This window comes from Pteropus vampyrus, unplaced genomic scaffold (assembly GCF_000151845.1).
Source record: "Pteropus vampyrus isolate Shadow unplaced genomic scaffold, Pvam_2.0 Scaffold25, whole genome shotgun sequence".
In the NCBI taxonomy this organism is placed as follows: domain Eukaryota; kingdom Metazoa; phylum Chordata; class Mammalia; order Chiroptera; family Pteropodidae; genus Pteropus; species Pteropus vampyrus.
This window is the reverse complement of record NW_011888806.1, coordinates 478,477-485,167: the sequence shown is the minus strand read 5'-3', so window position 1 is coordinate 485,167 and position 6,691 is coordinate 478,477. Positions and strand designations below refer to the sequence as shown.

The 6,691-nt window shown below is 39.0% G+C and overlaps 1 protein-coding gene across 6 annotated transcripts in view; it reads right to left on the bottom strand.

Annotated features, from left to right (window-relative positions):
- The window catches only part of TSPAN5 (tetraspanin 5), a 281,029-nt gene that overhangs the window by 45,069 nt on the left and 229,269 nt on the right, over positions 1-6,691 (bottom strand). The window lies entirely within an intron of this gene.

Below are 6,691 nucleotides of genomic sequence, written 5' to 3'. Positions count from 1 at the left end.
TAAAAAGGAATGGAATGAATTCTTTTCAACCAAGAACATCAGCACTGCATACTAAGGAGAAGAGTATTGGCTTAACCCAGAACCCATATAAACCACGAAATAGCACTCTGCTCTCTCTAGTTAGGTATTTTTAATAGGGGAAATGGATTTGGACAAATCATTCTTTTATATGTTCTTTCATATAAGAGTTTATTACACAGACTCTTGGAAATTAATTTACATGTAGGATAAGCTGCAGGCAAACCATTCAGAGCTTCAGTATAGAAGGCTGGGTTCTCAGCAGTCACTGCCTTAGAAACTACCCATGTGTGTACACTTGGGAATTTTCCTTTTCTATGAGAACTATTTGGAATCATCTCAAGATGAAGAGCAGCGTGAGTGATGTGTGCATAAGCTGCACCTATTTCCTCTGGTTAAACATGCCCACAACTTTCTCTTCTCCAACCAAAAGCTGCATAACACAATGTACTAGAGATCAATGTGCTCCTAAAATGATTTATGAATTCAGATGAATGTAAAAAATCAATATAGAACTAGGAATTATATCTTAAAGACTAAGACCATTGGTATTTTCCTCCAGTTAAAAGAGATAGTACAAAGGGACTGCATGAATCATGACTAGTACATGAGCATCGCCTTTGATGACAAACCATGGTTCAAATCTGGGCCCCAGCATTTCCTAGATGTGACTCTGGACAAGGTGACATAATTTTATCACCTGTTAAATGGAGGCAGTAATAGCATCCACATAGAACTGATGTGAGAATTAATTATGTGTTTTGTGTACAGAATGCATTCAGTAAACATACTATTGTTGCAATTAAAAATATCATGGAAATAACATCATATAGGCTCACTTTTCTAATAACAAAAGCAATGAACATGTCATGTGTACATTATTCAATTAATCTAGCAGATTTTTTACTGGAAATGAAACAGTACATACCACAGGAACAAAGATTACAAAGAAGATTTAAAATTTTCCTTTTTTCCTCTCTGCAAGAAACTCTTCATTCTCAATATAAAATTTCATTTAAAGCTGTTTAACCAGAGAGGGTCGCCATGGGAAAGTAAACCACTGACAGTATACATTAGGTTCACATTAATTTATAGAGGTAGCATAATGCTTATGAAAAATAAGCTAGCTGGAAGCCCACGGTTTGCCCTTGAGCCTCAGCCAGTAGGGAAGCTTCATGCAGTGTGAATGAGGAGACCCTGGGTGATTAATTAGCGCTCCATGTCGACACTATCAGACAGGCTTTCAGTCTGTAATGTAAAATAAGCCATCTTATTTTTAATTTCATCTCAAAACAAACTTCCATGAGAACATGACTTTGTCAAGCACTTTAAATACTGAAGGAAGATTTTCTCCAAATCTCTTTTAAGACAAATCCTACTTCCTCTGACACACATTTTAGCTCTGGTAAATGGCAGGCTGGACTGGGAAGAATCTAAATAAGGAAGCTTATTTGCAAAATCTCTGAGCAGCAAATTAAACTAAACTCATTTCATAAGTCCCTATAAGTGTTTGATACTCATAAGAAAAAAATTTCTCAATAATGAAAAGATTTACTAATAAAACTTAAAGGTGTACCAGTCTCTTCAAAAAGAATGTCATTATAAAAACTATGCATCACTAACTTTCACTAGATTTTTATCGTGCAGTTATCAGTGTTTTTATCTTTTCACCATTTGCTTCATTAGATGTTAATTTTTTAATCTATAATTTCCTAGATATTTCTGACATATATTTTATCCATGTGTAGTTCCAAGATAGATGCTGCTATGTCTAGATTTGTTAGTTTCTATTGCTACACAGGTTGTTCTCTGGTATCTATCACTATTTCAGTCAAGTTTCTTAAATTAGATTTGAAAGAGAAAGAAATAACTTTGCTAAATTAAATCAGTTCATTTAACTGAGGGTGACCTTTGGGTAGATAATTTGTATAAACATCAAATGGTTCCTGGCCTTCTCTAAATCTTGTCATTAGTCAGGATCTCAAAAGTGGACTCCAAATGTAAGATGAGGTATAATGATATAAATGTTCTATTCTGGTCTATGTAATATTATTTCACTGTAGATGAAAGGCTCTATATGAATAAAATACTATGTATAAATACCCTCACATACAGCATCTGTAAGAGATGCGTACGCACATGAAAACATCTAAAAATGTCTCATGCTATAAAATGCAGGTCTCGTAGGTTAAAATCATTATCTATTCCATGACACGAAGGCCCAAGGTTTAAAGATATTAGGCTGTGCTTAATCAGAGAGAAGGTGTTACTACTGATCTTTGCTCATATACTGCTGGGGCTGAAAGGAGCCTCTGAGATCCAGCAAAGTCATGTCAAGAAACAGGAAACTGAGAATCTCCGTTTAGAAGCTGGGGTCCCAGTCCCAACCTAATATTATTCTTTCCCAAATACACAAGGAATCCAAGGCAGCCCAACAGATGAAAATGTCCAATCTAAGCTGTAGTAAAACAAGGAGCTCCCTGCTCACAAGAGTCCACACATAAACTTGAATTTTATGGCTTGCAGATGTCAGCACAAAGGTAGCAATGCATCCAAGACAATACAACTTCACAACAAACACCTCAGAGGACTTCAGCGGGCAGGACACATGCTACATGCACAGGTTAATATCTGGGACCAAGACCTGGAGGTGAATACCATCTAGGCACAGAAATAGGCAATAAATCAATAATTAACATAAAGGCCAATTTGCAGTAAATGTTGTAAATGAGACTGAGAAAAAATATTTAAGTTCAGAGAAGGCCACCAGATGCCAAAATGAGGGAAGATTTCATGAAAGGGTTTGAGTCTTGAGGGATGGGTAGAATTTCAAGAAACGGAGATGGAGGACCTTCTAAATCAGTGTTGTTCACGGTTTAATGGGTTAAGACCAGCATTTGCTTCCTCACTGAAACGGAATAGAATGTATTTCATGTGGCAAGATGAAATACTGCTTCATGAAACTTTTGGTTCATATGTAAAATGCATTTCCTACTGAAATGGGGGTCTTGGTCAAAGAGTTTGAAAACCACTGTACTGTGTTTTGTGGAAAATAGAGTTAAACTGTCTTTCTAGCTAGAATACAACTCAGTTATGAGGTCAATCCAGGCCAGACTGTGGAGGGTCTTGAACAGAGCATCAAAGAATTGGGATTTTACCCTTTAGAAGAGAAAGGTCATTGCAGGTTTTTAGCTTTTCACCTTTTTTATTTTTAGGTTTTATTGACACCTACACTGTGCTTAGTCTCTCATGCACACGCTCTTAGTTTTAACAAGCATTCTTTGAAGTGGGCATTATTACCTCCATTAGGAGGAGAAAGCGAGAAGACAGATCATGTAACCAGCCCATGATACAAAGCCAGGTCTTTTGACTTCGAAGCTCATAACGTTTAAAAAGAAACAGAACAAAATTATGAAATGATCGGAGCTTGTACCTTCAAATAGCAAAACTGAATAGAATTTAGATAGCTATATTAGAGGGGTTTCTTCTGATCACTCGATTTCAGAATTTAAGATCAATTTATATACACTTGAAATCTCAGGCAAAAATCACACCACAACCGACAGTTAAAATTGCTCTTTCTTAATGACCCTAAAAAGAGTCTAAATGAAGGTTCTTATTTCTCAATATTTACATGAATGTCCCTTTTACTTCATTCTGCAGCAATAAAGTTAACGACTGTTATCACTTGAAAAATGCTTTGAAGAAAAAAAAAAAACGAAAGAAAACAGATGCAAATGCAGAAGTCTGTCTAAAGCAGACACGCTAACATAAAAGTAACCCACTGCTTTCCTCGGACTCACTCACTCCAGCCCTCTGTTCTCACACTCAGACACTGTCTGATCCTACCTGCCTCCAGGAACAACTGCGGGGACTAAGCGGTGTAATCTGTAAAGAGCTCCTCTGGAAAGAAGGCTCGAGAAAGCCCAGATATTATTACCGGGGGAATGGGGAGGGGCTGAGAACATGCCAACAGTCAACTTCCCAATATAAATAATGTGAAAAGAAAATAACAGGAGATAGAATAATGGTGTGGCTAATTTAAAGGCGGAAAAATAAATATCTGGAAGTGGCTATGCCTGACAAATAGAATATGGAAGATGGAGAAACACCCCTTCATGAGAACCAAAGCAGCTCTTCCACACCTCCAAAATAACCTGATTGCCAAACGCTCAGAGAATCTAAGAGGGTAAAAGTGCTCTTCTGTCCAGTGCGTGAGCTGGATGGAGAAATGTGTACTGAGTATCCAGTAAATCGGAAAAATCAGCCGTCCACGGGAATCTACTCTTTTCTGCACACTCTGAATAACCTAGTCCTTGTTTCTTGACTGATGTGTGGACCCTCTTTAAAAGAGAAACTCACTGACTCTCAATGTTAATGTAACTTATTTTTATTAAAATAGTCCTTAAATGTGCAGAAACAGAAAACTGGTATAAAATCTCAAATACATTTATAAGTCAACTACAAACACTATCGAACCAACAGAACAAAAACTAGCTACAACGATTAAGTGTAACAGATGATGTTTTTTTGCTGCTCCTGATGTAGCATCCAGCCTGGTTCTATATTTGGTATTTTGACTTTCATAAATGTTTACCCAGACAACACCTGTTTACGTAAGTATGGTGAACAAAACAGCAAAAAGCTTAGAGGCCAGATTAGGATAATCAGACCTCATACTTAACCCAAAGTCAGCCAATTATGAGAGGTGTCACGTGATAATTCTACAAAGCTCTTACTTCAGAAGTAGCGCTGCGACATCATTGAAATTTGTATTTTTTTTCCAGCTTTACTAAGGTATAATGGACAAATAAAAACTGTACATTTTTAAAGTATATAATGTGATATTTTGATATATTATACACTGTGAATTGACTGCCACCATTAAGCAAATTAACATGTCCATCCCCTCACCAAGTTACTATTTTTTGTGTTGAGAATACTCAAAATCTACTCTCTTAGCAAATTTCAAGTATACTATAGAGTATTATTAACTATAGTCACCATGCTGTACATTAAATCTCCAGGACTCAGTCGTCCTGCATAACTGAACCTCTGTACCCTTTGACCAATATTGCCCCATTTCTCCTACCCCCTTAGACCCTGGCGACCACCACTCTACTCTCTTTTATGAATTCGACTTCAAAACTAAAAAGTTTTCACATATAACTAAGGTCATGCACTAAATGGGTATCTAACCCAATCACTGCTAAAATGAGAAAGACATTTTTTCCTTTGTGTATCTATCAGCTATCCTTACCACCAATGAACTGCAAGGTGCACAGATGAGTGCTGGGCCTGCCCACGTCCTGCTGGGAACGGGAACATGGTACTGACTGCTCCCGGTTTAGTATGATCATACTGCAAATCACTCCTCACTGATCTCATTCAGGCTTTACAATTACCCTGGGGGGAAATGAACTTGACCACATTTTAACACATGAGGACACAGCTGGGTTAAGCAACTCACCCAAGGTCACACACACTGACAGTGATAGAGCCAGGATGTAAACCAGGAAGCTGGTCGTCCTCCCGACTCCGAGCTCTAAACCTCAAATGCCTCCTGGCTGCTTTAATAGCCAAGGGCCCACATCCAAGCACTGAGAACACACACAGATTGGATGCAGGCACAGCCCTTACATCCAAACATTCACTTATAATGTGGGTGAGTACATGATCCGAAAGATGCTAACATTCCATCTGGTTATTCTGCAACCAACCAAGGCAGGTATCTTCAAAGACATCACAGACTTTCCCTGTGAACTGACAGGGTCTAATTTAGGATTCGAAAATTATTACAACTACTTCTAAAGAGTAAAAAACTGCCAGATGAAGGGTATGAGTTTCAAAAACTGCTTGCTGTAAATAAAAACAACAGCTAACATTTATTCGAGTCCTTAAAATGGACCTGGTACCGTTAAGCATTTTATGTGTATAGTCATCTCACTGAAGTCTCTCAAGAATACGCTGAGGTAAACGCCATTAACGCCTTCACTTTGCAAGGGTAGAAATCGAGCTTAAAAGACATAAGTGACCTGGCCAAGAGCGGGCACCCAGGCACCCAACTCCAGAACCTACCCTGCAGTGCAGATGGGAGAAGGCCCGTGAACAATATCCCTGCCGCCTCATTGCTTCTCAGAACTTGGGACTTCTGCAGCCAGTTTAATATGTAACCTACTTGTCCTTTCTGGTTGGTCAGGAGATATTCTGCCACAAAATAACACTATGATTTGTAATAATTCGTAGCTTTTTGGCTTTGAGGCTAAAACCTACTGTGATCCTACGAGGCATCACTAATTAAAGACTATTAAGATTTCGAGTATGTTCAAGTGAAGAGATACACACTGCCCTGGAAGCACAAAACCCAGCTTTGGTGAGAAAGCTAGACCATCATTTCTGCAGCCTCCACCGCACACTGCGAGTCGGTTCCTCAACGTGGGCATCACATCTCACACGTGAGCCAGAGCCTACTCCTCGGCTGTCCACCCAGCCATCTCTCCACTAATTGGGCAGATGTGAAGGATGCTGCCAGGAGCTGACAAGGCCACTGTGATCATGGTGAGAGGGATCCAAGGCAGACAGGGCTCATGAGCACATCCTGTGAAGGGGCCCGAGGTGCCCAGGATGAAAGGCCCCTTGACACTGAGACACAGTGATAACAGTTCCCTCGTGT